This window comes from Frankliniella occidentalis, unplaced genomic scaffold (genome assembly GCF_000697945.3).
Source record: "Frankliniella occidentalis isolate FOCC.00 unplaced genomic scaffold, Focc_3.1 Scaffold2, whole genome shotgun sequence".
In the NCBI taxonomy this organism is placed as follows: Eukaryota; Metazoa; Arthropoda; class Insecta; order Thysanoptera; family Thripidae; genus Frankliniella; species Frankliniella occidentalis.
The window spans coordinates 3,217,053-3,223,296 of NW_026267132.1; the positions used below are offsets into that span (position 1 = coordinate 3,217,053).

A 6,244-nucleotide genomic window follows, 5' to 3' on the forward strand; every position below is an offset into this window, starting at 1 on the left:
TTCTGCGCAATTTTTCGAAAATTTGGGGCGAGTTTTTGCGAGTATTCACTAGTTTTCGCGTGTTTTCGCGAGTTGGATGCGAGCGAGTGTACAACGAGTTGGCTAGTGGGGGACCCCCCAAGATAGATACTAGCTGTCGTCGCCTAGAGATGAGCGAACAGGCCAGTTCGAATTTATGCGAACTCAAAGAAAATCAGCCCAAAAATCTTCGAACCAAACCGAACACGAATATCAAAATTTTTTCCCAAACGAGTCAATCCGAGTGATAATTTGAGACGCGGGTCCGGAGCGGGGCTAAGATGCTGTGGCAGTTATATTCTGCATCAAAGCAAACAACCTCTTAACACTGGCTGCAATTGTTTGCATGTGAACATCTATTCGAACAGTATACGAACATTTCGTATCCGAACACCACTAGTTCGAGTTCACGCGATCACAAACAGTTTGCGGATCATTCGAGTTCGATCGAATGCGAACATGTTCGCTCATCTCTGTCGTCGACACACTTTCCCAAGACCAAGGACACAGTGCACTATGACCTCCGAATTTCTGATTCTTAGAATATCGTACTGACAGGATTTGTAACTCTTGAACACCCCGCAAATGAAGTTATTGAAAGTCGGCGTATCGTCTAGTTTATTTAATGGAGCAGCACGTTCGCCACGTTCCCCCATCGACTTTAAAATTTCGGTCCAGCGAAGCGCGTGCATCAATTTTGTCAAATCGGGTGTGAACGAACCACACATAGAACGCACGCACGCGACCCCGGCGCCATTGTCGCGCGCCCCCCTGGCCTGACAGCCCCGTTATCGTGCACCTGCTCCCAGCGCCGGTAGCGCCGGGCGTGCGGTGGACTGCGTGCACCGGCGGGCTACACAGCATCGCCGCCACAACCACCCCCCACCCCCTTTTCCCTGCCTCCGGCGGCCGATGCGCCGAGCAAGGCCGGACACATACCTGGGGGCGGAACCGCAAAAGGGGAGGAGGTAGGCAGGGGAGGTCCGCGAGCCGCCAAACACTTTCTGTTGAAGTGTAGGCGCGTGATTCCCAATGATTGCGGTGCACTTTAATTAACACCATGAGGCTTCCAGTGGTAGAAAAGGCTTATTTCGACAAATTGAATTGTTTGTGGTGTTTGTTACTGGTGGATACAGAGTTCTGTAAACGCGAGCACGTTTCTCACGCCAGGCGTGATTTCCACGCCCGGCGTGATGAAAGTCGGCTCCTGATTGGCTGCGTGGAGCTTACGAAGCGTGAAAATCACGGCGCCTAACGTGAAAATCACGCTTTCGTTTTGTGAACTCTGCATCCGCAATAAATTTGGTGATTTCTACCTATATTTGTAGGTTTCAATCCTGATTTTTCCTAGCCTGGTGTAGTGTATACACCGGTGGATGTAAGAGGGCTTGCTTGTGCAGGAATGTTGACTGGATCAAAATGTGTGGGAATTGATTTTTAGAAATGTTTATGAATGTGAGAATTTGCAAATGCCTCTTGATAGTGCAAGATTGAGTTCCAATTTTGAAGTGTGTTACATTATGTGCCTTAAATTTCCCAGGATAAAACACTTATTTTTAAGATTGTTTTTTTGCAAAAATAAACCCAATTTGTGAAACCAAATGGTAAATAATGACAACGACCAAAAAGTTGAATGTGAAAATTGGAGCAACTTCGTGTCAGAAATGAAGAGGCAGTCTAAGTTTTTAAAGGGGCACAATGTCAGTTTCTTGGTGCTGGTAATAGTAGTAATAGTATAGCAGTTGTTATTGATGGGGTTGTACTTCTTGTTCTTGTCGTTTTAAAACCTTTGCCAAACTATTCCAAGATCTCCAAAGAAACGTCCCCTGCACTGACCCGAGAGAACGCGTAACGTGCACTATAATCCCCGAAGCTCGGGCGCTGAGGGCGGGCCGCCGTCCCAACACCGCTGCTTAGCGGGCTGGCCTACCCAGCGCGTCGCAGGCGCCATCACGTTTATTGTAGGAACACGATCAGACAACCGCCGAGTGGCTCGGATTCCTCTGCCTCTACCCGCGACCCCCTAAAAACAACAACAACAGGACGACGGACACGACACGTACTGCTTCGTGGTGAACGGCGCGCGCCGTGCTGCGCTCGCGGGGCTGTCGCACGCGCGCGCGCGCTCGGAAGGGCGAGACCGTCGCGGGGGCGAGACCGTCGCGGAGGCGAGCTTCACGAGCGGGAGCTCGTCGCGGTGCTTTCGCAGCGTGGAGCGGCGTGGCGCGGGTCGGGAGGCGCGGGGGGCGCTGCTGCGAGCGCGGCGAGGGACACGGCTAGACTGGGGGGGCTTGGGGCTGCTGCTGCCGCCGGCTCTGCGCGAGCAGCCACGAGTCTGGACCACCCCGCAGGGGGGAGTCCGCTCCGGAGAGAGATAGAGGGGGGGGGGGAGCTGCATGTGAGGCCTCGGGCCCGGCCGGCACTGGCGACCGGCCGCCACCGAGCCAGGGGAGGAAGATACTGTGTGGGGGGAATAAGTCACACCCCATTACCAGCGCCGAGTAGCGCCAGCGCGTTGATATGGCTATATCGCCCTCTCCCCTCCCCCCGTCAGCAGCTCTCAGTCGAGTTTTAATCTCGGCCTCTCTCTTTGTTTCCAATCCCCCCCTCGTCTCCCACATCAGAATGCTACCCTACGATCTTTCTACCGCGTCGTGTGACTGGGTAAAAAAAATATCCAAAATTAAATAAAAAATGTCTAATCTTCATTGACTAAGAGGGACGGCATAAATCACCTCTGCAGTGAGGCAAAATCTCTCTCCACTCCCCCTCCATCCCCTCGCCACCCCCTCTCATAAATCCGTCCGAGTTTTGCGGCGCCAATGGCGTGACGTCCGAAAAGGTAGCCACATAAATTCTTCGCGCGACGGGCGGTTCAAATTTTCGCGCCGTCGCACCTTTACCTGGCGTTGGCAGCAAGCTTTCTGGCCGTCTGCTAGGGAGGTTACCTCCCCTCTCCCCTTTCTCTCACCATCTCTCTTTCCCTCTCTCTCTCTCTCACCCACTCGCTCACTGACTTTCCCCACTGCCCCATGAGAGTGACGAGTTGCAGGAGTCCTGCCGTATCGACGCCGCGGTGGCAACCCCCGCGAGGAAATAACGGGGGGAGGGGAGTGAGATATCTTTTGTTTTCGCGCTGCTGAGCTTCGATTTGTATCTCGTGGGAGAAGTGTCCGGGTCGTGTGCAGCAGAGGGATTTATTTCTTCGTCCTGGAGGCCGTCGTATCGACGCCCATCGCTATCGTATCTCTCTATCTCTCTCCCTCTCTCTCTCTCTCTCACTCTCTCTTTGCTCTACTCCCACGTTATCGCTATTCTCAACGACGACAGCTGTAAATACATCTATGTCGACAACAAGGGGAGAGGGGGGTAGATCAACACCCGGACAGAAACAGCTAGGAAGGGATCTAGGAAAACTCGTCCCAGTATAACTTGGCCAAGTATCAATTCGTCCCATGCTTTGTTCGCCTCATACGCATCTCGCACGGGTGCTAACCCTGATGATGAGCCGAGCAGACAGCTCGCGGATTGCAGCTACGGGCTTGGGCCAAAAGAGGCCTCGTGGTTAGTCAAGTCAAGGCTAGTTGACGGTGTAGCTAGATTGTCTAACCAATTTTTCTCCGATCTGGTGAATTTTCCAAAATCCCCAGAATTGCTGACCGATCTAGGTTTTCTCCGACTCATTTTCCTCCGACCTCGTCGATATGCTGCACTTTGGGAAGAATGTTATTCAAAGAGGAACAGGCTATGACGGAGTGCAGCCCTAAGTCACAGAACAGTCAAAAGTCCGCTCGGCAGGTCGGAGAACATTAGGTCGGACAAAACCGAGGTCGGACAGCCCGCCCGCGCGCCCGCACCCCTCGCCGTGACACACCGCACCCGCTCCGTCGGTGGAGAGCGAGAGAACGATTAGAGAGCTCGACCTGACCGGATCTCCTGGCATGTGCCAGTGTTAGTCCCCCAGCTGTCCCCCGGGTGTGTCTGCGCCCCCCGCTCCCCGGCACCGCCCCCTACCCGCCCTGGTCCTGTTGCTACCCAGACTTTGAACACGACACGTGAGTTTCGACAAACTATATTTGGTTTGAAAACATGGGAAATACGCACAGAACACAAAATGCATGTGACGCTACGGAACAAACTCATTTCTTAACTTAAATAACAGCCCCGGGGCGGGATCATACATACAGGCAGTGCGTCTGTCTCCTGCCGTTCCGGAATTGGCCAAGTTCTGCCAGCAAAGGGACTCTAGCGCCTGTTGGGTAGGCAACATCTTGCATGTGGTGCATGCGTGTACTCCGGGGTGGCCTACCCCAAGTCTCGCAGGCGCGAAGCTCTGAAGCCTAAACAGAGAGACAGCTCGTCGGCTGGCGGGGGAGGGCGACATCTCCCCCTCTATATGATGGTGGGCCGGCGGGAGGAGGGGGGCAAGCTGCTGAGTGCTCGGGGTACCCGTAGGGGTACCCGATACCCGACCTGATGCTGCAGGAGGCCCCGGAGCAGGCCACCCCCTCAGGGCCTCGGCTACCCGTCTTCTCTCTTGTGTGCGCGCGTGCGCCGTGCTCGTGTGTCGTGTCGCACGCCTCTTTCCGAGGAGACGGCGGCAGGCGTCGCGGAGCAGGGTGCATGACATCATGACCGCCGGGGCCGTACCGAGCGCCGCGTAAAAAGAAATAAGAAACCGGGCAAATAAGTCACTGTCAGTAGGGCACGATGAGTTTTGGCAATGTCAGGCAACGCTGAACTTGGAGATGGTCTCTGCTCCAGTTCCAATCACAGAAGCCCGCGAGAGTGTGCTGAGGCGTGGGTAGTGCCCCCTCCCCCTCCCCCCATCCCTATCGACGCCATCACTGACTGCTCATTTCAATTAACCCACGCGGCCGTATCGTCCTGGATTTTGCACATCGACCGAATATCGAGAGGGTCGGACGAGCAAAATGAAAGGCAAGGCGTGCAGCTTAACTTGACTTTTTAGTGTGCTCAGAACTTCGGCCGGGTTCGTTTGTGTTGTACGCAATCAGAGAGCCACGTGAAGTAGGGCCTGATATCGCGGAGTACGCTTTTCCATGTACACAAGAGTCCACTAGTTACCTGCCCCTCCTCCGGGGTTGGCCTAAAAAAGATGACCCTGGAGCTACGCCGTTGTATTTTTGGCCGAATGGGGGAAGGGGAGAGGGTGTGAGAATTTTCGGCGTTGAGAGGACTTTGTCGGGCCATGCGAAGCTGCCCGTGACCGTGTTGGTATTGTAGCTCGCAACTGTGTAGCCACAAACAGGCCCGTGCAAAAAAGGAGCAAACTGCAGATTCGCCGACAGGTTCTTTTCTTTTTATTCTTTTTCCTTCGATCGTTTCCGACACCCATTAACAGGTCCGTCAGCCGGTGAGTGCTGGGCGGGCGGGCGCAATGCCCCCCACGCCTGTGGCGCTCGCTGTGGCGTGGGGTCCGACGTGTGGGAGAACCCGCTGCGGCTCCGGCGCCCTGCGCTCGCTCGCGTCCGGAATCCGCCCGAACACGCCGAGATCGCACTGCTCGCCAAAACGTAGTCTAAGAGACTCACCTTTCATTCGGCGTCTTTGGCGTGCCAAGATGTGGCCTTCTCTGAAAGCATGGCCTAATTATTGGAAGAGGAAAAAAAAATATCGCCAGAGTCTCTAAATGAATGCCGAAATTTAGCATTTACAGGGGCAAAAAGGGAGGCCGGAGAAACTGCCCGTCTCTAAAGTTAAGCCCCAAAAGTTGCGGCAGGCTTAGCGTCCACGACGGGGCGTTTACAGTGTTTGCTTCATTATCCCTTCCTCTACGAGTGGCCCCGAGCTGGGCTGGCGACTCGCGCTGATTATTCGAGCGGGCTGCCACGCATGACGGCGCCCTGCCGGCGTGCTCGAATCAGCTCGAATACTCGAAATGCTATTCAGGTTGCACAGAATCCCGTCGAATAAAGACCGTTGGGTCCGGGCGAGGAGGCGAGCGATCATCGCAACTTCTCGTCTTCTATTGTGCCGAGTGGCGATGCCCTCCCCCCACCCCTCAACCCCCCCCGCGCGGACCGGTGTGTTCGCCTTTCAGCCCTCCTCAGGTGATACGCGAAAAAGGCCTTTGAAGTGCGATCCCTCCCGCTTCTGTAACCCTCTCCCCCCTCGCCCCATACTTTCATCGCAAACTTGAGGCCGATGACTGAGGAAAGCCCACACTCGACTTTGTCTCGGATCCGCTCGGATCCTCGGAGTA

At 54.8% G+C, this 6,244-nt stretch overlaps 1 protein-coding gene across 1 annotated transcript in view; it reads right to left on the reverse strand.

The window, feature by feature from the left end:
• Positions 1–2,286, reverse strand: part of LOC113204406 (beta-alanine transporter-like) — a 42,621-nt gene extending 40,335 nt beyond the window's left edge. Inside the window, exon 1 of the mRNA XM_052263963.1 lies at positions 2,082–2,286. The gene's annotated coding sequence lies outside the window, so the exon portion shown is untranslated. The remainder of the gene's footprint in view (positions 1–2,081) is intronic.
• Between the last annotated feature and the right edge of the window lie 3,958 nt (positions 2,287–6,244).